At 39.5% G+C, this 24,906-nt stretch overlaps 1 protein-coding gene across 1 annotated transcript in view; it reads right to left on the bottom strand.

The window, feature by feature from the left end:
- LOC150080136 (cell adhesion molecule Dscam1-like) overlaps window positions 1–24,906 on the bottom strand; it is a 1,047,872-nt gene that overhangs the window by 487,063 nt on the left and 535,903 nt on the right.

Raw genomic sequence — 24,906 nt, 5'->3', positions numbered from 1 at the left:
TCATTCCCTGACCTTTCCGCATCCTCCGTATTTGGTGGTGACGGGCTCGAACCCCGGTCTAATCAAGAAGCGTGTGAAAGGGGCAGTTCATCTTGTTCGTCCAGTCGTTGTTCGACTTCTGTATTCAATGCAAATCCCGCTTTCGAAAAACAATTTTGAATAGTGTATTCAGTGACATCGTTTGTCCAAACTTTTATCAGTTCAGAGATGCAATCTCTAAGGTAACCTCCAAGTTTCTATTTTCTGAGAACGCATTGGCAATCTTCATTATTATTCTCTTTCGATAATGAAATTTAAAATTTTTAATAATGCCTTGGTCCATTGGCTGGAGTTTTGACGTTACGTTTGGTGGTAAAAACAACTTCGCACTTTTAAGATTGGCAGGATGTGCCGGACAGTTGTCAGTTACCAACACGATTTTCCTTTTTTCTTGTTATACGCTTGTCTAGTTTTAATATCCATTCTTCAAAAATATCACTTGTCATCCATGCTTTTTTATTAAAGGTGTAGTCAACTTCCAAAGATTTTGTGCCTCTAAAACATCTTGGGTTTTTTGATATTCCGACGACCAAAAGTCTTAATTTTTCACTTCCTGTCATATTTGCTCCAACTACACAGTGATTCTTTCTTTGCTTTGTTTTCCGCCAAAACATTTATCATCCTTAAAAGCAAGTGTTCTATTCGGTAAACATTTAAAGAATAAACCCATTTCGTCAGCATTAGAAACATCCTTACGCTCATATTCTTCCAAAATCTTCTGGTATTGTTCCTCCAACTGTTGCAGTCTTCTTCGCTTACATTAACACTTTCTCCACAAATAACCTTTTCCACAATTCTGTGGCGCTTCTTAAATTTATCTAGCCACCCAGTGCTCGTATTAAATTCTTTATGTTCAAGGGCCTGTGCAAATTTCAGAGCTTGTTGCTTAATTATTAGGCTCGATATTGGGATATTCTTTTCACGTATCATTTGCACCCATTTTAGAACAGCTTTATCAATATCAACATATTCGTATATACACAACTTAATTCGCTTCTTGTCTGCTCCTCCTTCAATTGCATTTAAAATTGATTCTCGATTTTTTTAAATTCGTAGATAAACTGCTTGCAGATATGCCATATTTCTCCGCAACATCTTTTTTCTTAAAACCCTGGTCAATATCATAATCTTTGCTTTATCATTAATACTTAAACACTTTCTCTTCGACATAGTTTTCGCAATTGTAAAAATTACTGGACTGCAGCTTTTGCCGATACATACACCGCAAACTTCGCTGCGCTGGCCATACAGTGAATTGTTAGTATAGGTACCGCCTACTCAATGAAGTTTGCTTGCCAATTCAACGGTATCACTCCCTTTGAAGAAATATACGACTTTGCGAATTTCTTTTATTCCGCCTTCATTCATATATACACGAAAGAAAATTTATGATTAACGTATGCTGTATGTTACTTTTCAGGAAAAAAAAAAAAAATCATGAAAACCATCTACTGGGGGTTCGGTTAGACGAGAACGGACATATCATATAATGATTGCCACGAAGGTCACGTGGTACAGTTGAGGTGAGAAGCGAATGTCACTCAGTAGGCGTTACTAAAAACCGACTATGGTAGCATTCTATGTATTGCCGCCGCAGCATGCTAAAGGTTTACCTCAGTGAATTTCGCTTTCCCCTGAGCCAACATCAATTTACAAATCTACGCTATTTATTGTAAAGTTTACGACCACTTTTAAGAAAACCCATTTGGTTTAATAACTGTAACAAAAATGAAACAAAGACCCTCCTACGGGCGTCAATGGCCGCAAGTGGTCACTAAAAGGATGATTATTTAATTCCAGATGCTAATGCGAAATTTCGGAAGGAAGGAGGCAGTATATTTGAGCGGCTGTTTAGCAGTAAATGCTTGAAAATCTTCAAAAATGCTTTTACTAATTTTTTTTAAAAATTCGTTATAGAGAGACTAACACTTCGTTATATGGGGTTAATTTTACATGTAATTTCGTTTCAAGGTGCAATGTTTCGCGAAAAAATTCGTAATATAGAGAAATTCGTTAAATAGAAGTTCGTAATAGAGAAGTTCCACTGTATATATATATATATATATATACACACTGGTGTTCAAAGAAACTGCATCACCTAGGAATTTCACATTTCTAACCCTTTTTCACGATGGTATATTACATTAATGACTAGCATCACAAATAAAAATATAAAAAAAAGATGTTTATTAATAGTTAAGGCAAAGTTAGGTAATATTTTACGGGTACTCTCAAAATATTCCAAAATGAGCATTTGCAACCTTTATACAACAGTTTTGGTAAACATGACAATTATGACTGAAATGTTATCAGAAGCCCTCAATTTGCTTCAGTTTATCATTTTAAATGGAAAACAAAATGAAAAGTTCACCAGGTGCAAACTAATATTTAGTTGAACTGCCTCTGGCCCTGATGACAGCAGCACACCGTTGAGGCATTGAAAAGATCAATTTCTGAAGATAATCAACTGATAGTTTGTGGCTCCAAACATGAATTATGGCTTCCTGAAGTCTTTGATTTCTTTCTGGCAACTGCAGATTCCACACGATGCCAACAGTTATCTATAGGCTATAGGATACAGGTCCGGGCTGGCTGTTTCCTGGCCAGCTAAGGATTGTAATGGACAATTTTTCCAACTATTTTTTCTAACCTGTAACAAATGTAAACACATTACTGTCAAACCTCTAATGCAGAAATGAAGCTAAAGTAACTACAGAAGTGCCTATTTACACTTTTGCCCCCCCCCCCCCGATGACAAGGAGCAGAGTTGTCTTGAAAGAAGTAGTTACTTGGCAGGTTGAAATAGTCTCTAATGGTTGGCAGCAATTTGCCTTCCAATATAGCCAGGTATCCATTGGCATTTACGGAACCTTTTATAAACTGCAGATGACCTACTCTGCAATATGAAATACACCCCCATATCATTTGGATGGTAGGGAATTTCACTGTAGACACCATACAGTCTGGATGGCATTCTTCACCACATCTATGACGAATCGTTTGTCTCCCATCAGAGCCATGCAGGTTGAATTTCTTCTCATCCAAGAAAATAACTTGACTTTTCGCTGCTCAGGAGTCCATTTGACATGGTGCTTACACCACATTAATGGGACCTTTTTCATTTTTTGTATGAGGAGGGGCTTCTTCTTCTTAGGAAGACAGGCTACAAATCCATTTTTGAAGAAGCGTTTTCTCACTGTTACTGCACTTGCTACCATCCCTGTAGGTTCTTCCCATTCTCTTTTCAGCTCAGACAAAGAAGCTTTACTGTTTTTAAGGCATAAGCGCTTCAAAACACAGTTCTGTTTTGGCGTAGAGACTCGTTTGTGTCCAGTTCCTTTTTTGCTATCAGCAGAACCAGTATTCTTGAGTTTGGAAAGAAATCTACTCACTGTCGACTGATTACAAGACACTCTATAACCAATATGACAGGAAGAACATCCTTCCTCATGTAAAGCAACAATAGCACTCTTTCTTTGTGGCATCAACTGCACATAACTAGCCATCCTGACATATGCAGGGAATAACTTTGGTATTATATACTTGGATCTTAGAAAGGCTTTTGATACTGTTGCACATGGAAGACTGCTGCACAAATTGGAGCTGTGTGGCATTGGAGGCAAATTGCTGCTTTGGATAAAGGGGTGGTGAGGGGGAGAAGACAGAGAGTGGTAATCAATCGACACTGCTCATCGTGGACTAATGTTATTAGTGGAGTCCCTCAGGGTTCAGTATTGAGTCCATTATTGTTTTCTGTATTTATAAATGATATTGATGATGGTATACCAAGCTTAATGTCCAAGTTTGCAGATGATACAAAGGTTGGCAGGGTTGTCAAGGACACTACTGACACTATGCTGCTGCAACAGGATCTGGAAAGTTGAGCAGATGGGGTGAGAGGTGGGGAAATGAAGTTTAAAATTGACAAATGTAAAGTACTACATATGGGAAACAGCAACCCCAGAGCAACGTATCAACACTGTGGTACTACACTGACAGTGGTACAGAATGAAAGGGACCTGGGGGTGGTTGCACAGGCAGATATGAAGTTCTCTGAGCAGTGCAGACAGGCAGCAAGAGTAGCTCATGGTGTACTGGGCTGAGAGGTGGCAAATGAAGTTTAACACTGACAAATGTAAAGTACTATATATGGGAAGCAGTAACCCCAGAGTAACATATCAACTCTCTAAACTGACAGTGGTAGAGAATGAAAAGGACTTGGGGGTAATTGTGCAGGCAGATATGAATTTTTCTGAGCAGTGCAGATGGACTGCAAGAATAGCTCATGGTGTCTTGTCAATGATATACAGGAATTTTTCTAGCAGGGATAAGGAGGTGATTATTCCCTTGTATAAGGCAATGGTCAGGCCACACCTAGAGACTGTATACAGGTCTGGAGGCCTCATTTCAAGAAGGATGTAGAGCTGCTGGAACGAGTACAGAGAAGGACAACAAGATTAGTGAATGGAATGAAGGGGTGCTCTTATGAAGAAAGGCTTAAGTTTTGCAACTTACAGTGTCTGGAGACTAGGCACCAGCGAGGTGATCTGATAGAGGTGTATAAAGCCTTGAATGGTTTGGGCATGCTCAATGCTGATGGGATTCTTCCTCTTGCTCAGAATAATCACCTGAGAGGGCATAAATTCAAATTGAGGAAAGACAGATGTAGGATAGACGTGCGGAAATTTGCCTTTAGCCAGCAGGTGGTTGGTTGGTAGAACAGACTTCCATCCCTTGTCGTGGAAGTTGATAGTTTAAGGCTCAGTTGGAGAGGTATTTCGAACGAACAGAGGGATGAAGTGGAAGTGGTTTTTTTTTTTTTTTTTTTTTTTGGCTGATGCTGCATAACTTGCTTTCTTGCATCAAATGCCTCTACTAATGCTAATAGCAAGGAATGACTGCAACTCTTGCAGAGTATGCTTATATAGCTGAAAGTAACAGCTTATACAATATTACATCATCACCTATACATTCCATTCTTATCTAATGCAATCTGTAAGAAATATGCCATATACTTACATTATTGGAACGACAATATCAATTTTTGGGGTGATGCATTTTCTTTGAACGCCAGTGCATATATATAATTAAATAATCAATTTAACACAATTAAAATCAATTTAAAACAATTAAAAATCAAATTAATGCAATTAAAAGAATCTAACGAAAATATTCAAAACGATTTTCCTTCCTATTTTGATAAATCAAAAATCGTTTTGAATATTTTCGTTATATTATTTTAATTGCGTTAATTTGATTTTTAATTGTTTTAATTGATTTGAATTGTGTTAAATTGATTATTTAATTATTTATATTTTACTCAAATGTACCGGTAAGTTGTCGATTTTTTCGTTTTTATTTCTGGAGGGTATCATATGGAAGTGTTCTACGTACTATATTGAGGTAAACTCCTCTTATTATTTTACTAATATATGTTTTTAAAATAAATACATATATATGCAGTACAAAATAGAGGAATGATGGCAAATATGGAATACTTTTTTTTTTATCTGTATCAAATAATGAAGTTTTTGTGATATCTTTTAGTAGTAAAATTAGTTACATATGCTACAATATGAGTACACGTTTAAACAATATGCTGTAAATCTGAATTATACTTTATATTTTTGTCACAAATATTACTCAAATTAAACACTTTTTATCTATTTATCTATCTATTTTTATCTATTTGAAAATATGGTACTTAATACAAAATACCACTATATGCATATTTTCTCTTATTCTAATAGAACAGCTTGATTCCAAATTCACATAATAAGAATCTGTGCAATTGGTGAATATTTTAATTACTCCATATCACATGCAATCAACCAAATTTTATTATTAATATATTTTTTATTCAATTGTGATATTATGCTTTAAAAAAGTCAATGGCCTCATTAATATTTTTTTTCTAGGCAAAAAAATACCTAGATACAATGCATTATGGTAAATAAGCAAATATTTCACTGATAAACATAACAAATACATACAATGCAATTAATAGCCCAACACAAGGGGGTGCACTGAGGCCTCATGGGTGCCACCATTGGCCACTTTTGGAACAACATAAAACTAATTGACAGTGCATTGAACAAATTAAAAATATTTATAGAACATTTTCTATAGTTTCTGGTGTTGATTACCTGATCTTGGATGGCCTACATGAATCCTTCAGTCTTGGGGAAGAGCATCCAGCTTGTGAGTCATGCATTGGAAGCTGTTGTTGTTATTTGGTTTTTAGGAGCATTAGCAACTGAAGCCATATCGCTCCAAGAATATGCGGTGGTCATTCCTTGGTCTTTCCGCATCCTCCATATTTGGTGGTGACAGGCTCGAACCACGGTTTAATCAAGAAACGTGTGCTACGCACTGCTGCTCCTTCCCACCTGGCTACAGAGGCGCTCTGCATTGGAAGCAATGTTATCGAGATGATCTTGATGGAGGTCATTGTAGTGTCTGCCATGGAGTATCTTCTTTGCCCATCTTTCTAGCTTCATTTCTTGTGCTGTCTGGGTGGGAGTGGGCTCCTCGCTTAGGTTGAGTGGTGTATATCACTTATCTATCTTCCTTATGGCCTGGTCTCTCCACTACTGACTTCGGGTGGTGTTGGAGGCTCTTGATCATCACTGTCCTTGTCTTTCACATGATATCCTCTAGCTCAGTGTTAATCCAATCTATGACCTCAAAGGAATATGTTAGTACTGGAGCTGCTGTTTATGGCTTTAACTGTTTTCCCTCTGTGCAATTTTGCTTTCAGCTGAGTCTGTGATGATATTTTTCAGTCAGCGACTTCTTGATTTCCTTGTGCTCTAACTGTTGAGCCTGCATCATCCCTAGGTATTTCTAGGTTTTTCCTAGAAATACCTAGGGAAATACCTAATGTTAAGCCCATTAAGCCTAATATACCTTCATCAATATCATTAATAAAAAAAAACAAAAAAAAAAAAACAATAATGGGCCCAACACTAAACCCTCTGGAACTCCACTAATAACATTAGTCCATGAAGAGAAGTGTCCATTGATAACCACTGTCTTCTCCCATGCAACCATCCCTTTATCCATAGCATTAACTTGCCCTTAATGCTATACTGCTCCAATTTATACAGCAGTCTTTTACGTACAACAGTATCAAAATCTTTTCTGAAATCCAAATATATGATATCAAACTTATTTTTTGCTGCTTCCTTTGCCACTGCATCATAGTATCTAATCGAATTGGTCAGACAACATCTCCCTTTAACTAACCAATGCTGTGACTAAAATATAACTGCACTCCTCCTGTTGAGATGATCCTGCATCACTTCTTTAATGAGTAACTCTATTATATTCCATGGAACAGAGGAAAATAATGGAGTCACTGGTTAAAGAAGTGATGCAGGATCATCTAGACAGGATTCATTCTTCCTCATTGTGATCTGGGGATACATTCGCACATCTCCAGTCCACATGAACCTCCCCTGAATCCAAAGATGCTCTCATAATTATGGGTGTATGCTTACCTCCTTTGCTGCCTCTCTTAATAAACATGGATAGATCTCATTCGTGCTGGGTGCCATTTTCTGTTAAACTTGGACAATTTTTCTTCCATTTTTTTCTCAGTTATTGCAAAATCATTTAGCTCCCTTTAGAGTTTGATAACCTTTGGGCATCCACTTCCTTAATTGTTGAAGCTAAACATAAAAAAGCACCTGTGGTTGATAAGATCTATCCGATTATATTCAGAGGGACAGCAAAAGAGATAATCAAACAGTCAGCATTAGCATTAGCAAAGGCACATGATGCAAGATGGAAGTTTGTTCCAGCAATCAACCACCTGTTAGCCATAATTATGAGAGCATTCTTGGATTTGGGGGGAATCTCTATGGATTGGAGGGGTGCAAATGTATTCGTAATGAAGGATTAAAGGATTATACAAGGAGTTTCAGACCTGCTAATTTAAAATCTATTCCAGTGAAATAATGGGGTTGCATTAAAAGAACTAACACAGCACCTTATAGACAGAAATGCAGTTATATTGCATTGACTTTGTTATGAGGCAATCTTGTCTGATCAGTATGATTGGGTGCAAGAATGTTTGCTGATGCTATCGAGGCAGTGTTTCGTGGGTCGGAAAACTACTAGATTGGGAGGATGCAAGGACTAATAGATTAACAGTAGCCACTGGCAGAGGTGAAAGTGATTCTTGCACTGCTTCTATTGGAAAGAGCCACAGCCTGGAAAATAAGATGCAGGATATTTCAGAGACTGCTGGGAATCATTGGGGTACAAGTAAACACATGGGTTGTCTTAGGGTAGCTAAGAAAAAGAAGAGGTGCATGTATACTTGCATGTACACCAATGCTAGGAGTTTAGTAAATAAATTTGATGAATTTGAGGTATTGCTCAAAACATCAAAGGCAGATATTGTGGGGATTTCAGAGACGTGGTGTCACACAGATATAAGGAATGCAGAACTGGAATTTGGGGAGTACAACGTCTACAGAAAGGACAGACAGGATAGGAAGGGAGGAGGGGTTATGCTATTAGTTAAGAAACACATAAAATCCAAGGAAGTGAAGCCAGTCGACATTGCTGGACAGTGCAGTGTCGAGTCAGTTTGGTGTGACATAAGCATTAGGAGATCAAAATTGAGAGTAGGAGTGTGCTATAGGCCTAATGACTCTGATGAGTATAATAAGAAACTGTACAGGGAAATAGAGTAGGCCAGTAAATCAGAGAGTCTTATAATGGGAGATTTTAATTTCCCAGATATTGACTGGAATTTGTGAGGTGGTCACTCACACACTAGCAAGGCTTTTGTGGATTTATTGGATGATTGTTTTCTAAATCAGCATGTTCGGGAAGCAATTAGAAGGAGCAATACTCTTCATTTGATTATCAGTAGTGATTCTTCATGCATTAAGAATCTGCAGATACAGGAACCACTAGGTGGCAGTGATCACAGTGTGCTGAAGTGTGATTTACTCAAGGAGGTAACTACCATCAGGGGTAAAGGGAAGGGTTGCTGCTTTCGTAAAGGCGACTACGATGGTCTGAGACACTATTTAAATTCTACACAGTGGGACCAACTGATGATGTTACCAACAGCAAACTCAAAATGGGAAGCATTCAAAGAACTTATCTTGGAAGCTACTAGGCTTTATATACTAATTAAGAAATATTGTTCAAGGTTCAGGCCTAAATGGATGTCAGATGAACTAATGAGACATATGGCAGAGAAGAAAAATGCATGGGGTACATATAAATTAACGTGTGACACAGAAGCCTATGATAGATACAAGTTGATCTGTAACCAAGTTACAAAGGAGGTTAGGCAGGCGAAGGCAGATTACGAGAAATCTTTGGCAAGGGATGCAAAGAAAAACAGCAAGGAGTTCTTTACTTATGTAAACTCTAGAAGGAAGGGGATGAATCAGATTGGTCCACTTGATATCGATGGTTCAACTGTTCATGATCCTGCTCAGGTAGCTAACAAACTAAATCAATATTTTGCATCTACATTCACACATGAGGAGTTATTCAAGAAGGGGAATGCCATAGCTGAAGTAAACACTGGCAGTGAGCTAGATGATCTTGTAATAATTCAGAGTAAAGTGGAGGGAAATTGTTGAAGATAAATACAAGAAAGGCACCTGGGGTGGATGGGATCTATCCAGTTATATTAAAGGACGCAGCAAAGGAAGTAAGCAATCCATTAGCCATAATTATGAGAGCTTCCTTGGACTCAGGGGAGGTACCCACAGACTGGAGATGTGAAAATGTAACCCCAATTCACAAAAAAGATCAAAGGCTGACACAAGTAATTATAGACCTGTGAGTTTAACTTCTGTTCCAGGAAAATTAATGGAGGCACTGGTTAAAGAAGCACTGCAGGATCATCTTGACAAGAATTCAGTTATAGCTCAGACACAGCGTGGTTTTGTTTAGGGAAGGTCTTGCCTGACCAATTTGATTGGATACTATGATGTAGTCACAAAAGAATTGGATGCAGGGAATAACTTTGATATTATATATTTGGATCTTAGAAAGGCTTTTGATACTGTTGCACATGGAAGACTGCTGCACAAATTGGAGCAGTGTGTCATTCGTGGCAAATTGTTGCTAAGGATAAAGGGATGGTTGAGTGGCAGAAGACAGAGAGTGGTAATCAATGGACACTGCTCATCGTAGTGGAGTCCCTCGGGGTTCAGTGTTGGGTCCATTGTTGTTTTCTGTATTTATAAATAATATTGATGATGGTATATCAAGCTTAATGTCTAAGTTTGCAGACGACACAACGGTTGGCAGCGTTGTTAAGGACGCTACTGTTGCTATGCTGCTGCAACAGGATCTGGAAATGTTGAGCAGATGGGCTGAGAGGTGGGAAATGAAGTTTAACATTGACAAATGTAAAGTACTACATATGGGAAACAGCAACCCCAGAGCAATGTATCAACTCTGTAGTACTATACTGACAGTGGTAGAAAATGAAAAGTACCTGGGGGTAATTGTGCAGGCAGATATGAAGTTCTCTGAGTAGTGCAGACGGGCTGCAAGAGTAGCTCATTGTGTCTTGTCAGTGATATACAGGAATTTTTTTAGCAGGGATAAGGAGGTGGTTATTCCCTTGTATAAGGCAATGGTCAGGCTGCACCTTGAGTACTGTATACAGGTCTGGAGGCCTCATTTCAAGAAGGTTGTAGAACTGCTGGAACGAGTACAGAGAAGGCCAACAAGGTTAGTGAATGGAACGAAGGGTTGCTCTTACGAAGAAAGGCTTAAGTTTTGCAAATGGCAGTGTCTGGAGACTAGGCACTGGCGAGGTGATCTGATAGAGGTGTACAAAGGCTTGAATAGTTTGAGCATGCTTAATTCTGATGGGATACTGCTTCTTGCTCAGAATAATCACCTGAGAGGGCATAAATTCAAATTGAGGAAAGACAGATGTAGGATAAATGTGCGGAAATTTGCCTTTAGCCAGCGGGTAGTTGGTTGGTTGGTGGAACAGACTTTCATCCCTTGTTGTGGAAGCTGATAGCCTAAATAAATTTAAGGCTCAGCTGGACAGGTATGTTGAACGAACGGAGAGGTGAGCTGGAAGGGTTTTTTTTTTTTGGCTGATGCTGCATAAGCTTGCTTTCTTGCATCATATGCCTCTACTAATGCTAATGCTAATACTATGAAACAGCACAAAGGAACTGGAAGAGCGCACCTCCGTAGCCAGGTGGGAAGGAACAGCAGTGCGTAGCACATGCTTCTTGATTAGACCGGGGTTCGAGCCCATCACCACCAAATACGGAGGATGTGGAAAGGTCAGGGAATGACCACCGCATATCCCGGAGCAATATGGCCTAAGTTGCTAATGCTCCTAAAAACCAAATAACTAATTAACTAACTAATTAACTGGACGAAAAAAAATATTTGAAATCATATGCTTATATATCAAAAAAAGCTTTTGATACTGTTGCACATAAAAGACTGCGGTAATTGCAGCAGTGTGGCATTAGGGGCAAGTTACTGCTATGGATAAAGGGATGGTTGAGTGTGGAAAGATAAAGGATACTGCTTTTCATGGACTAATGTTATTAGTGATGTACACCAAGGTTCAGTGCTGGGCACATTTTTGTTTTCTATATTTATTAATGATACTAATGAAGGCACATCAGTCTTAATGTCTATCTTCCTGAAGATTGAAGGCTAGCAGGGTGGTTAATAGTAATTAATCAGGGGGTATGCTACTGAAACAAGAACTAGAAAAATTAGGCAGATAGGCTGAGAAGTGGAAATTTAAGTTTGACATTGACAAATACGAGGTGCTGCATATGGGTGGTAGTAATCCCAGAATAATGTAGAAACTGTGTGGTACCAAAAACAAGAAGGTGGAGAATGAAAAAAACCTGGGGATAATTATGCACTCAGGTATGAAGCTCTCAGAGCAGTGCCACTGCTAGCATAGCCCATGGGATTTGTCAGTGATATAGAGGTGATTATCCTACTGTAAAGACATTGGTCAGGCCATATCTTGAGTACTGCATGCATGTCTGGAATTCTCATTTTAGATGTTAGTTTGTTGAAATAAATGTTGACAAGATTGACAAGGGAGAAAAAATGGTGGTCTTATCATGAAATGCCTCAATTATGCAAACTGCAATATCTAGAGACTAGTCACCTGTGAGGAGGTTCTGAGTAAGGTGTTTAAAGTTTTGAATGGATTGTGTAAGCTATATACTCTGATAGCATCCTTACTCTTGCATAGATAATACACATGAGGGGGGCATAAATTTAAAGGTTGTAGGATAGATGTGTAGAAATTTGCTTTCAGCCAGCAGGTGATTGATTTTTTGGGTAGTTTGAATAAATGTAAGGAAGAACCAGGCAAATTATTAGAAAGGTTGGATAAGTGATGTAAGAAAATGTTTTTTTTTTTTTTTTTTCACTGATGCTTTAGTATAGGCTTGCTTTCTTGCATCATTTGCAATTATTAACACTAACACATGTTGCATCATATGCCTCAACTAATGCTAATGTTATCATAACATGAAATGAATGCAATTACATCTGATACAACTTGTTCACTATTGGAACGTATCATTAAATGTGCATTATTATAGTGCAGAGTAAACAAATTACAATACCTCCCTCTCTCATTTGTTTCATCTTATTTAATGAACAAACAAAAATACAGACATTTTAGTTTGTTCAAAATATTATAGTAAAAGAGAGAAAAACAAAAGTGTTTTCATCAAATATTATGCATTGCATATTCCAGAAATGTCATACAAGTATAAAGTGTGTTAGTTGTCTGACAGCACCAGGGTTTTTCCCAATCTCCACATTGTATTCTTTGTACATGTGACACAGAAATCTGTGGAGGCCAGAGATTTCAAAAGTGTGTAGGGAGTGGTTTGTTTTGTAGTGTTATGTTCTGTTTCTCTGACCATTTAGGCATTGGGCCCCACTATTGGGACCCACTGTTGCATACACCTTGCAATGAGGATGCAGGTCAGGCACCCAGTAGATTATTTAAGAATTCTGGCAGGCCTGGTCACCTAATTTCTGAGGATTTCAGTGGCAAAGGCATAAATAAATAAAAAAAAAAAAAAGGACTGAACACTAGAATTTCGAAAGGCCAAAGGAGATTTATGAGAAGGTGGTAGAAATATTTAGACATTGATTAGAATTTGGCGGCATTCTTAGGGGTGTTATCGGTCAGTTTAGTTAGTGTGGGGGGAGACTGAAGACCGAGAGGAAACAGGTAGAAGGATGGGGATGATGGAGTAGGCATCCCCAAAGAGGTCAGTGCAGAAGAGCCCCACCAGGTGAAGTATGGGGAAGGCAATGAAGGGCGGAGACAGAGACCATCCCTCCCTACCCGGCTTGGGGATGGGGTTTTAAAGGGAACTGGGTTTGAGTACCCAGTTCAGATCACCAAATGCCATGTTATGTCGATTTTAGTAGCACTAGCATTAGTAGAGGCTTATGATGCAAGGCAGCAAGTTTATGCAGCATCAGCTAAAAAAACTCCTCCTATTTCACTGCTCCATTTGTTCCAAATGCCTGTTCAGCTCAGCATTAAATTTATTTAGGTTATCAACTTCCACAACAAAAGATGGAAGTCTGTTCCACCAATCAACTACCCGATAGCTAAATACAAATTTCTGCACATCTGTTCTATAACTGTCTTTCCTAGATTTGAGACTGTGCTCCCTCTTAATCTGAGCAAGAAGAAGAATCCCATCAGCATTCAGCTTGCTCAACCCATTCAAGGCCTTATACACCTCAATCAGATCACCTTGCAGCTGCCTACTCCCCAGGCACTGCAATTTGCAGAACTTAAGCCTTTCTTGGTAAGAGCATCCCTTTGTTCCCCCTCACCAGTCTTGTTACCCTTCTTTCTACTCGTTCTAGCAACTCTACATCCTTCCTAAATGAGGCCTCCAGACCCGTACACAGTACTCTAGGTGTGGCCTGACCTTGTATAACAGGATAATCACCTCCCTGTCCCTGCTACCAAAATTTCTATATATCATTGACCAAACTAAATGACCTGCCCTAACAGCCTGTCTGCACTGATCGGCAAATTTCATGTTTGACAGCACAATTACTCTCAGGTCTTTTTCACTTTCCACATCCCTCAGTGTAGTACCACACAGTTGGCATGTTTCTCTTCAGTTATTACTACCATTGCAGTACTTTGCATTTGTCAATGTTAAACTTCAGTTGCCATTTCTCAGCCCTGTTTTCTGTCTGTTATTTGGTTTTTAGGAGCATTAGCAACTAAGGCCACATTGCTCCGGGATATGCGGTGGTCATTTACTGACCTTTCCACATCCTCCGTATTTGGTGGTGACGGGCTCGAACCCCGGTCTAATCAAGAAGAGTGTGCTACGCACTGCTGCTCCTTCCCACCTGGCTATGGAGGTGCCCTTTCTCAGCACCTTTGCCCAACTTATCTAGATCCAGTTGGAGTAGCATACTGTCTTTACTGTTAACAACCATGCCAACCTTTGTGCAGGCAGATATGAAGTTCTCTGAGCAGTGCAGATGGGCTGCAAGAGTAGCTCATGGTGTCTTGTCTATGATATACAGGAATTTTTCTAGCAGGGATAAGGAAGTGATTATTCCCTTGTATAAGGCACCTTGAGTATTGCATACAGGTCTGGATGCCTAATTTCAAGAAGGATGTAGAGCTGCTCGAACGAGTACAGAGAAGGGCAACAAGATTAGTGAATGGAACAAAGGGTTGCTCTTAAGAAGAAAGGCTCAAGTTTTGCAAATTACAGTGTCTGGAGATTGGGCACCAGCGAGGTGATCTGATAGAGGTGTATAAAGCCTTGAATGGTTTGAGCAAGCTCAATGCTGATGGAATTCTTCCTCTTCCTTAGAATAATCACCTCAGAGGGCATAAATTCAAATTCAGGAAAAACAGATGTAGGATAGATGTGTGGAAATTTGCCTTTAGCCAGCGGGTAGTTGGTTGGTGAAAGAGACTTCCATCCCTTGTTGTGGAAGTTGATAGCCTAAATAAATTTAAGGCTCGGCTGGAGAGGTATTTCGAACGAACGGAAGGGTGAACTGGAAGGGTTTTTTTTTTTTTTTTTTGCTGATGCTGCATAAGCTTGCTTTCTTGCATCATATGCCTCTACTAATGCTAATGCTAATGCTAACCTTTGTATCATCTGCAAACTTGGACATCAAATAATGGAATCACTGGATAAAGAAGCATTGCAGGATCATCTAGACAAGACTGCAGTAATAGTTAAGAAAAAGCATGGGTTTTTTTAACCTTCATCGATATCATACATAAATATACAAAAGAACAATGGGCCCAACACTGAACCCTAGGGAACTCTACTAATAACTGTTGTCTACAAAGAGCATTAGCATTAGTAGAGGCATATTATGCAAGAAAGCAAGCTCATGCAGCATCAGCCAAAAAAAAAAAAAAAAAAAAAAAAACAGCTCCCATTTCACCCCTCCATTCGTTCAAAATACCTGTCCAGCAGCCTTTATTTAGGCTATCACCTTTCACAACAAAGGATGGAAGACTGTTCCACCAACCAACTACATGCTGGGTAAAGGCAAATTTCAGCACACCTATCCTACATCTGTCTTAACTCAATTTGGATTTATGTCCTCTCAGGTGATTATTCTGAGCAGAGCAAGAGGAAGAATTCAATGAGCATGCTCAAACCATTCAAGGCTTTATACACCTCTATCAGATCACCTCGCCAATGCCTAGTCCCCAGACACTGTCATTTGCAATACTTGAGCCTTTCTTCGTAAGAGCAACCCTTTGTTCCATTCACTAATCTTGTTGCCCTTCTCTGTACTCGTGCCAGCAGCTCTACATCCTTCTTGAAATGAGGCCTCCAGACCTGTATACAGTACTCAAGGTGTAGCCTGATCATTGCCTTATATAAGAGAATAATCACCTCCTTATCCCTGCTAGAAAAATTCCTGTATATCACTGACAAGACACCATGAGCTACTCTTGCCACCCGTCTGCACTGCTCAGAGAACTTCATATCTACCTGCACAATTACCCCCAGGTCCTTTTCATTCTCTACCATTGTCAGTGTAGTACTACAGAGTTGATACGTTGCTCTTGGGTTGCTGTTTCCCATATGTAGTGCTTTACATTTGTCAATGTTAAACTTCATTTCCCACCTCTCAGCCCATCTGCCCAACCTTTCCAGATACTGTTGCAGCAGCATAGCATCAGTAGTGTCATTAACAATCCTTCCAACCTTTGTATCGTCTGCAAACTTAGACATTAAGATTGATATACCATCATCAATATCATTTATAAATACAGAAATCAATAATGGACCCAACACTGAACCCTGAGCGACTCCACTAATAATGTTAGTTCACGATGAGCAGTGTCCATTGATTACTAATCTCTGTCTTCTACCCCTCAACCATCCCTTTATCCATAGCAGAAATTTGCCTCCAATGCCACACTGCTCCGATTTGTGCAGCAGTCTTCCATGTGCAACAGTATCAAAAGCCTTTCTAAGATCCGAATATATAATATCAAAGCAGTTATTTTGTGACTGCATCATAGTATCCAATCAATTTGATCAGGCAAGACTTTCCCTTAACAAAACCATGCTGTGTCCAAGCTATAACTGAAGTCTTGTCTAGATGATCCTGCAATGATTCTTTAATCAGGGCCTCCATTAATTTTTCTGGAACAGAATTTAAACTCACAGGTTTATAATTACTTGTGTCGGCCTTTGCGAATTGGGATCACATATGCACATCTTCAGTATATGGGTACCTCCCCTGAGTCCAAGGATGCTCTCATAATTATGGCGAGGGGTTTGCTTACTTCCTTTGCTGCCTCCTTTATCCCACACACCACAGGTGCCTTTCTTGTGTTTATCTTCAACAATTTCTCCTCCACTTTACTCTCAGTTATTACAAGATTATCTAGCTTACTGCCAGGGTTGAATACACCTCTGGCATTCCCCTCGCTGAATAACTCCTCATGTATGACTGTCGATGCAAAATATTCATTTAGTTTGTTAGCTGCCTGAGCAGGATCATCAACAGTTGACCCATCGTTATCAAGTGGACCAAACTGATTCATCCCCTTCCTTCTAGAGTTTACAAAAGTAAAGAACTCTTTGCTGTTTTTCTTTGCATCCTTTGCCAAAGATTTCTCGTAATCTGCCTTCGCCTGCCTAATCTCCTTTGTAACTTGGTTACAGACCAGCTTATATCTATCATAGGCTTGTGTGTCACATGTTAATTTATATGTATCCCATGCATTTTCTTCTCTGCCATATGCCCCATTATCTTTTCACAAGGTCAAGGTTTAGGCCTAAACCTTGAACAATATTTCTTCGTTGCTATGTAAAGCCTATTAGCTTCCAAGATAAGTTCTTTGAATGCTTCCCATTTTGCATTTGCTGTTGGTAACATCATCAGTTGGTCCCACTGTATAGAATTTAAATACTGTCTCAGAACATCGTAGTCGCCTTTATGAAAGTAAAAACCCTTCCCTTTACCCCTGATGGCAGCTACCTCTTTGAGTAAATCCCACTTCAGCACACTGTGATAACTGTCACCTGGTGGTTCCTTTATCTGCAGATTCTTAATACATTAAGAATCTGCAGATCTGATTATCACTTCTGATAATCAGATCAAGAGATCTGATTACTCCCTCCTGTTGCCTCCCGAACATGCTGATCCAATAAATCCACAAAGGCCTTCCTAGTGTGTGAGTGACCAACCCACAAATTCCAGTCAATATCTCTGAAATTAAAATCCCCCATTATAACACTCTCTGATGTACTGGCCCACTCTATTTCCCTGTACAGTTTCTTATTATACTCATCAGAGTCATTAGGCCTATAGCACACTCCTACTCTCAATTTTGATCTGCCAATGCTTATGTCACACCAAACTGACTCGACACTGCACTGTACAGCGATGTCGACTGGCTTCACTTTCTTGGATTTTATGTGTTTCTTAACTAATAGCATAACCCCTCCTCCCTTCCTATCCCGTCTATCCTTTCTGTACCCATTGTACTCCCCAAATTCCAGTTCTGCATTCCTTATATCAGTGTGACACCATGTCTCTGATATCCCAACAATCTCCACCTTTGATGCTTTGAGCAATACCTCAAATTCATCAAATTTATTTACCAAACTCCTAGCATTGGTGTACATGCAAGTATACATGCACCTGTTTCTATTCTTAGCTACCCTAACACAAGCCATGCGTTTACTTGTACCGCAATGACTCCCAGCATTCTCTGAAATATCCTGCATCTTGTTTTTCAGGCTTCTGCTAATTCCAATAGAAGCAGTGCAGAATCACTTTCACCTCTGCCAGTGGCTACTGTTAATCTATTATTCTTTGTATCCTCCCAAGCTAGCAGTTTTCCGACTCACCTAACACTGCCTCAATAGCATCAGCAAATATTCTTGCACCCTTTCTATTTAAGTGTATCCCATCCCTGTAGAAGCAATCTCTCCTGTTAACAAGTACAGTCCATGCTGAAAAAAATTCAACCCCTTGAGCCTTGCACAATCTTTCCTGGGCGGAATTGATCGACAAGGCTCTCATCATATACTCCCTGCTATCCTGTCTGGGCAGAATTGCAGACACTTTTCAAATTCAACCCTAATTCATGGCTTTTTTTCAACAGTGACCTGTACTTGTTACTTAATTCTGCCATCTCCTATTCTTAATATAATTTGTGCCAACATGTACAACTATATCATCTTTTGTGCCCTTAAAAGATGATATTGGCTCTACAATGTCATCAACCTTTGCCCCTGGCAGACATACCCTGGTCCTGTTTCACGTATCCTTTTTACAAAGCATGTTTCCCATTCCCCTGACAATAGAGTCACCAACAACTACTAGTTCCTGTGGGACCAGTGCATTCTGCCTTGGGGGTTGCCGCTGTGTTGCGTGATGACCAAGTGCAAGCTCTTGAATTGATGTGGGCAGCTGAGAGCTTGATGGGCCCCTCAATTTAGTTCCTTCAAGGGCATCCACCCTGTCTTTCAAACTCTCATATAGGCCCATAACAACGCGAGACGTGTCCATTGATTACCACTCTCTGTTGTCTCCCACTCAATCATCCCTTTATCCATTGCAGCAACGTACCCTTAATGCCATAACCCTCCAATTTGTACAGCGGTCTTCGAGGTGCAAAAGTATCAAAAGCTTTCCTGAAATCCAAGTATATGATATTAAAATTATTTTTGGCATTCAGTTCCTTTGTGACCACATCATAGTATCCAATCATATTGGTCACACAAGACCTCCCTTTAACAAATTCATGATGTCTTAACTATTACTCCAGTCTTTTCTAGATGATCCTGCTATGCTTCTTTAACCAGTGATTCCATTATCTTCCCTGGAACACAAGTTAAACTAACAGGTCTATAGTTACTTGTGTCACCTTTTGAATCCCCTTTGTGAATTGGTGATACATTCGCACACCTCCAGTCCATGGGGACCTCCCCCAGAATCCATAGAAGCTCTCATAATTATGGCTAAGGGTTTGCTTACTGCTTTTGTTACCTGTTTTAATATAACTGGATAGATCCAGTCCATCCCATGTGCCTTTTTTATGTTTAATTTCAACAATTTCTCCTCCACTTTGCTGTCAATTATTACAAAACCACTTAACTCCCTGTTAGAGTTTGATAAACATGTGGCAGTCCCCCTCATTGAATAACTACTCATTTGTAAATGTAGATGCAAAATACTCAGAACTCTTTATGTTTTTCTTTGCATCTTTGCCAAAGATTTCTTGTAATCTGCCTTCGCCTGCCTAACCTCGATTTTCACATGATTACAGACTAGTTTATATCTGCCATAGGCTTCTGTGTCACCTGATACTTTATATGCATCCCATAGGCTGACCGGGCTAGCCGGGTGGGTAAAGTGCCTGCCTGGCAATCCATAGGTCGTGGGTTCGAATCCCGCCTCGGGCTTGGATCAGAGTACTGCAAAAATCTTGGGAGGTGCATTATGACCACAGAAGCCGATGCGCCAACAACTAACTAAAATAAAAAAAAAAATATATAAAAGCATCCCATACATTTTTCTTCTCTGCCACGAGCCTCATTAATTCATCTGACATCCATTTAGGCCTAAACCTTGAACAGTATTTCTTAGTTGGAATGAAAAGCCTAGCAGGCTCCAAAATTAAGTATCTGAAGGCTTCCCATTTTGAATTCACCCATTTTGTTGGTAACATCAACAGTTGATCCCCCTGTACAGAATTTATAAACTGTCTGAGACCCCTGTAGTCACCTTTACGAAAGAAAAAGCCCTTCCCTTTAGCTTTGATGGTAGTTACATCTTTAAATAATTTCCACATCAGTACATTGTGATCACTGTCACCCAGTGGTTCCTTTATCTGCAAATTCTTAATGCATGAATAATCACTGCTGATAATCAGATCAAGGGTATTACTCCCTCTGGTTACCTCTCGAACATGTTGCTGTAGAAAACAGTCATCCAATAAATCCACAAAACTCTTGCTAGTGTGCAAGTGACCAACCCACAATTACAATCGATATCTGGGAAGTTAAAATCCATTATAAGACATATTGATTTACTGGCCCACTCTATTTCTCTGCACAATTGCTCATTATACTCATCAGATTCATTAGGCCTATAACACACACACCTACTCTCATTTTTCCTTTCCCAGTGCTTATGTCACACCAAACGGATTCAACATTGCATTGTCCACCAATATCAACTGGATGTATTTCCTTAGATTTTATGTATTTCTTAACTAACAGCATAACCCCTCCTCCCTTCTTGTTCTGTCTATCCTTTCTGTACATATTCTACTCCCTAAATTCCAATTCTGCACTGCACTGATATTCCTACAATATCTGCTTTTGTTGTATTGACTAGCACTTCAAGCTCATAAAATTTATTAACTATACTCCAGTGGTGTACATTCAAGTATACATGCATCTGTTCATAATCTTAGTTACCCTAACACAGCTCATGTATTTACTTATTCCACTATGACTCCCAGCAGTCCTGGGAGTTACTCCTTTAACATTAAAGGGCGACACAAGTAATTACAGACCTGTTAGTTTAATTTCTGTTCCAGGAAAATTAAAGGAGGCTTTGGTTAAAGAAGCACTACAGGATCATCTAGACAAGACATCAGTTATAGCTTGGACACAGCATGGTTTTGTTAAGGGGAAGTCTTGCCTGACCAATTTGATTGGATACGATGATGCAGTCACAAAAGAACTGGATGCAGGGAATAACTTTGATATTATATGCTTGGATCTTAGAAAGGCTTTTGATACTGTTGCACATGGAAGACTGCTGCACAAATTGGAGCAGTGTGGCATTGGAGGCAAATTGCTGCTATGGATAAAGGGGTGGTTGAGGGGGAGAAGACAGAGAGTGGTAATCAATGGACACTGCTCATCGTGGACTAATGTTATTAGTGGAGTCCCTCAGGGTTCAGTATTGGGTCCATTATTGTTTTCTGTATTTATAAATGATATTGATGATGGTATATCAAGCCTAATGTCCAAGTTTGCAGACGATACGAAGGTTGGCAGAGTTGTCAAGGACACTACTGACACTATGCTACTGCAACAGGATCTGAAAAGATTGAGCAGATGGGCTGAGAGGTGGCAAATGAAGTTTAACATTGACAAATATAAAGTACTACATATGGAAAGCAGCAACCCCAGAGCAACGTATAAACTCTGTAGTACTACACTGACAGTGGTAGAGAATGAAAGGGACCTGGGGGTGGTGGTGCAGGCAGATATGAAGTTTTCTGAGCAGTGCAGACGGGCTGCAAGAGTAGCTCATGGTGTATTGTCGATGATATATAGGAATTGTTCTAGCAGGGATAAGGAGGTGATTATTCCCTTGTATAAAGCAATGGTCAGGCCACACCTAGAGTACTGTATACAGGTCTGGAGGCCTCATTTCAAGAAGGATGTAGAGATGCTGGAACGAGTACAGAGAAGGGCGACAAGATTGGTGAATGGAACAAAGGGGTGCTCTTACGAAGAAAGGCTTAAGTTTTGCAAATTACAGTGTCTGGAGACTAGGCACCAGCGAGGTGATCTGAGCCTTGAATGGTTTGAGCATGCTCGATGCTGATGGGATTCTTCCTCTTGCTCAGAATAATCACCTGAGAGGGCATAAATTCAAATTGAGGAAAGACAGATGTAGGATAGACGTGAGGAAATTTGCCTTTAGCCAGCAGGTGGTTGGTTGGTGGAACAGGCTTCCATCCCTTGTCGTGAAAGTTGATAGCCTAAATAAGTTTAAGGCTCAGCTGGACAGGTATTTCGAACGAACAGAGGGGTGAAGTGGAAGTGGTTATTTTTTATTTATTTATTTATTTTTTTTTTTGGCTGATGCTGCATAAGCTTGCTTTCTTGAATCAAATGCCTCTACTAATGCTAATGCTAACTTGGTTTCCAGGCTGCTGCTCATTCTAATAAAAACAGTGCAAGACTCACTTTTGCCTCTGCCTGCGGCCACTGTTAAACATTGAGTCTGTGTATTCCCCTAAGCTAGCAGTTTTCCAACCAACCTCAAACTGCCTTGATATCATCAGCAAATATTTTTGCACTCTTTCTATTTAAGTGTAGCCCATCCCTGTAGAGGCAGTCTCTCCTGTCAACAAGGACAGGCCAGGCTGAAAAAAAATTCTATCCCTTGAGCCTTGCACAATCTCTCTAGGGCCAAATTGATCAACAAGGGTCTCATGATATACTCCCTCCTATCGTGTCTTAGTATAATTGCAGACACTTTCACATTCAACCCTAACTTGTGACTTTTTTTTTTTCAACATTGACCTGTACTTGTTGAGTAGATCTACAGATCTCTTACTCTTAATATCATTATTTCCAACTTGTACAACAATATTACCTTTTTTTGCCCTTAAAAGATGATATCTGATCTACAACGTCATCAACCTCTGCCCCTGGCAGACATACCGTGTTCCCGTTCCACTTATCTTTTTGCATAGTATATTCCCCATCTCCCTGACAATAGGGTCACCAACAATAACTAGTTCCTTTGGAAAGGATGTTGGGAAGGTGTAGAATGGTCGAACTGCCTATCCTGCTCCTGGTGTAGGATACGTTAGCTGCAGTGGCGAGGTGGGAGAGACACACATTTACTTCATTAATATTCTGCATTCTCACTCCTACTTGCATTCTATTTTTATACTGTTTTCTTATATTTTATAATTTTTTTTCTGTTTGGATATATATATTATTATTATTATTTTTTATTTCACTCACTCATTCATCTTTTTCATACACACCAGGAGGGGATGCAATGGTGTGTAATGTAAATATAAATACTAATGCATAATAGTTATGCTAAATAATCAATAATATAAAAGATTAAAACTAGGGTTAGTGTGTACTTAACTGTAACATTTATGGTTTTTGTTCTTTTTCTCACCCACTTACTCTCTCATTAGTTCTTGTGGCTTTAATTTCATTTGTTTGACTCTTGCTTTCTGCACTGCACTCTTTGGGCACCTCAACTTACTGTTTTACTTCAGTTGTGGTGCAGGTCTAGCTGCAAGTTTTTACAGGCCAGGGGAGAATGCAGTGATAGTGTTGTGTTGTTAATATATAAAGTAAGGTAAGTTATTATTAGTTTTGTATTCTTTTGGCCAATTACATTTGCTCTTCCACTCATTCGAATTCACCATAACACTCATTCAATCTCTCTCTCTCTCTCTCTTTCCCTCATGTTGGGTCACTTGTTGTTATTTGGTTTTTAGGAGCATTAGCAACTAAGGCCATATTGCTCCGGTCATTCCCCGACCTTTCCGCATGCTCCGTATTTGGTGGTGACGGGCTCGAACCCCGGTCTAATCAAGAAGCGTGTGCTACCACTGCTGCTCCTTCCCACCTTGGGTCACTCTTTCTTTCACCAAAACGGACATTTATTCCCATTTACCATAATTCCTAATTCACTCTTTCAATTGTCCCCATCCTATTCATTCTGTCTTTCATTCTCATTGATTCATTCAGTCTACATTGCATCCCCTTGCTACTAGCTTACTGATATTTTTCAGCTAATCTGGTTCCCTGGCTGCCTGTACATCTCCCTCTCCTAAATGGTTAGTTGCTTATTTGATGTGCCCCAGGTTCCTACATGTGGCAGGGTAGTCCTGGGGGGGTACCCATGTCAATCAGATTTTGTCATGTCAGGTTTCTATCAGGGTGCAGAATACTGCTATCCCAACATTTTTTAAGTCATTGTCTGGGCATGATGGGAAACGTGGGCAATTTTTACTATTGATTACTGTTTAATTGCTGGGAGGCTGAATTGCCCTTCAAAAATAGAAGTAACCCCAAATAATGGCGGAACACCATGCTTGACTGTAGGTACTAAACAATGTGGCACAATGTTTTCTTTAGTTGATCCTCTCACATAACCTCTGCACTTGGATTCAAAAATTTCAAATTTGGATCCATCCATCCACAGTACATTTTTCCACTCTTCAACTGTTCAATGTCGATGGCCTTTACTATTCCCTGAGCCAACTGTTTCCTTCAATTTTCCAGTTTTAATAAGGGTTTTTTGGCTGCTGCGTGAACATGAAGTCTTGGTTATTTAAGATGATGTTTTACAGTGGATGTAGACACAGGAATTTCTCTGTTCCTATTGAACTCAGCTCAGATTTCAAGTGGAGTTAAGTCATCAATTCTGATTAGAAATCAGAGTTATGATCTTATCTTGTGCTTCTGTTGTTACATGCGGTAGTTTGTAGTTTGTCCTTAAAACTGCCTGTCTCTTGCCTGTCTCCTTGAATGGTGGTTTGCACTCCTTTAAATGAAGCACCCAGTTTTTTGCTAATACTTCTCACGAAATAACTTT

The sequence above is a fragment of the Mastigoproctus giganteus genome, chromosome 9 (assembly GCF_048544385.1).
Source record: "Mastigoproctus giganteus isolate SK-2022 chromosome 9, ASM4854438v1, whole genome shotgun sequence".
Lineage (NCBI taxonomy): Eukaryota > Metazoa > Arthropoda > Arachnida > Uropygi > Thelyphonidae > Mastigoproctus > Mastigoproctus giganteus.
The sequence above is the reverse complement of the archived record's forward strand: the minus strand, read 5'-3'. Positions and strand labels throughout refer to the sequence as shown.